This window comes from Photinus pyralis, unplaced genomic scaffold (assembly GCF_008802855.1).
Source record: "Photinus pyralis isolate 1611_PpyrPB1 unplaced genomic scaffold, Ppyr1.3 Ppyr1.4_LG1, whole genome shotgun sequence".
Lineage (NCBI taxonomy): Eukaryota > Metazoa > Arthropoda > Insecta > Coleoptera > Lampyridae > Photinus > Photinus pyralis.
In genome coordinates this window covers 1,412,888-1,415,650 of record NW_022170249.1, presented here as the reverse complement: position 1 = coordinate 1,415,650, position 2,763 = coordinate 1,412,888, and positions in this window count along the sequence as shown.

The window sequence follows — 2,763 nt, the reverse complement described above, 5'->3', positions numbered from 1 at the left end:
ATCACAGATTTAAATATACTACAGATGGATCATGCCATGTTAAATTCTGGCAACGGTGATTTGGATTTAAGCCTCTGGTGCGTTAAATCCAAACTAAATTAGTGTTATTCCGCGTCCACAAGGAAGCGCTGTAGAATGAATAACTTGCGCGTGGTTTACAACTGCAATAAGAAAGCCAAGAACTGTTGCGATAAAGTGGGGTATCCGATTACACAGAGCTCAACAAATGTATTGTATGTAACTGACCTTCCCCATTTACACTCGCAATTTTTCTGCTAGCATGCGTTTATGTTAGTTACAGATACACATTCCTTTATATTATATGGGAACTCGGAAGGGCGAACCGGCGACTGATTATACCTTATTCTGTCAAACCAACAAGATTTGTAATTATGCAGGATGTTTACCGTATAATTGATTTATTTTTGATTATAAGTAGGTACGGTATTTTGTGCGACTTAGGTTATAATGCCTACATCTCTGATCACAGCTTGGCGTGTTCCGTGCTCGTATTTAGATTTTAAGAGTATTTTAATGATAAGACGATCTAAAAGCACAATTATGACGTAGACGAAGTTTTTATTAATTAGTCAGAGAAGGTGTTAGGCCTGTCTTTGTGAGAAACAACATAGGTACCTAACAATAGGCGTCTCTGAGAATTTAAGTCAAGTTAGCGAATATGAGTCGAATGTGAGATGTGACCAAACGTCCCGTTTTGAACGTGACAGTTCCGTTTTTAGTACACTTTCACTTTCAAAAAACAAACTGTTCACACTTTGGCGCTCTTGATATGTCTACCTGTCTGTCTGTTTGTTATTTCATTTTTGTATTCTCAAGAAGGCATGAAATGTCCATAAGATCGGATATAATCGTTGAATATTGTAAGGAAGTATATTAACATTAAATGATTTAAAATCAAAAGTTGTGGGGTTTTGTGGAGACAACTGTAACTGTAAGTAATTTTGGTGGCAAAAATAGTAAAAGGTGTCAACAAGGCCTTTGCAATGGAGGTCGTCCCTGAAATAAAAACAAAACTTATAAGGATTGTTGATTTGAGTTCACCATTGTTAAAATTGACTTATTTTTTTAACATTTATACTGTTCGCATTGAAAAATACTCAAAGAGTTCTACGACTTCGCTGATAGAAAGTATCAAAAACTGTTGGGTTACATTAAAACAAGGTGCCTCGCATTGATGTCTGCATTCGAAAGAGTTTTCAAAATATTGTTATGTGAAAACACTAGGTACTTTTTGAGTATCTCAATGTCTGAATATTTTGAAGTAATTGTTTGAAAATTTTAGCTCTGTAATTTGGTTGCTTTTTCTACACGCGCAGCCCTGTTAAAGATCGAGGCACAAAGCATATCTGTAAATGAGGCTGTTAAATTAATCGCCCAAGGCTCTAAGGGATAATTTGGCTGTGCCTATGAGACAAAAAGTTATTTTTTCTTCTCCGTTCCACTGGTAATTTATTGACGAAACTTTTGTTTGTGGTAAGTTCAAATACAAGTTAGAAGCGTGTAAATGGGGGATTCTTATAAGTACAATTTACGTTATGTGATTTTGATTACGATTTTTCTTGCGACTTGCAAGTTGCCATAACCAAATATTTCAAGATTCACATTATACGATTTTGTCGTACGACTTGTAAAATTGTATCCTGACGTGCGATTATGGGTTCGACCTCGGCCAAAACTGTAGAAGAAGATAGGAAAAACTAAAAATTACCACGTTAGTAAACCACGCGTGGGGATGGCGCCCAGATGTCGCCGTCCCCACATCATGTAGCCCCGTCCCTAAAGTTGTTAATACACGGCCCCGTATGGACACGTACACTCCTCGTCTTTCTACATGCGATTGTCTACAGGCCCTCATTTGCTGCCAGCCAGGCAGCCATCCAACCAGCCAGTCAGCCGGCCAAAGGCTTCTATTAAGAACAAATGAAGATGCAATTAGAGTTTTGACATCGATCCTACTTTGAAAAAATGAGCTAAAAACTACCGTAGGCCTATGTCTGGTCCAGAATTGCAGTTAAAATTCGAATTTTCAAAAACAATTTTGGTTTCGTTATTTTTCTCTTAAAGAGACGCAGATACCAAATTTCTGTGAGATCGAAAATGTTGCATCCCAGTTGAGACCGCAGTAGACGTTACAATTTCCACGATATATACGTGGAACCATTCTGTTCTTGGTATAGTAATGAATTTCTAAGGCTGCATGATAATGCGGAACAAAATAGTGAAGAAAGTACTTCGATATATTTTGAGATATTAGCGCGATTACTAAATACTTAGGATTTGAAAAGAATATTTAAAATTCATTGTCGGGGCATATTGAAGGACTCTTCAGGCTACAACCTAAAAATATTTTCAACGAAATTGCAATTGTTATACAGGGTGATTTATATCAAAGTTGCACTTTTTTAAATATAACTCCCTGTTTTATAATTAGAATAGGTGTTTATAACTTTTAACGGTCTATTAATTACTGAGAGGCTTTGAAAAGCGAAAAACCTTGTGTATTATTAGAAATGGTTGAATTACAAAAATATGTATCAAAGGTAAATACGGCGTGCTTATATCGTTAGAAAGGTAATCAAATCCTACATTTGATGCAATAAAAAACTGGGTAGTTTCATTAAAAAAAATCAAGTTATCTTTGATTGAAATTTTGAAAATTGACAGTGATTTCTTTTAGCACAAAAAAAGTTTAACTTTGACCTTTCGGCGTATGTAGGTAAGCACACGTGATAATTAGTAATA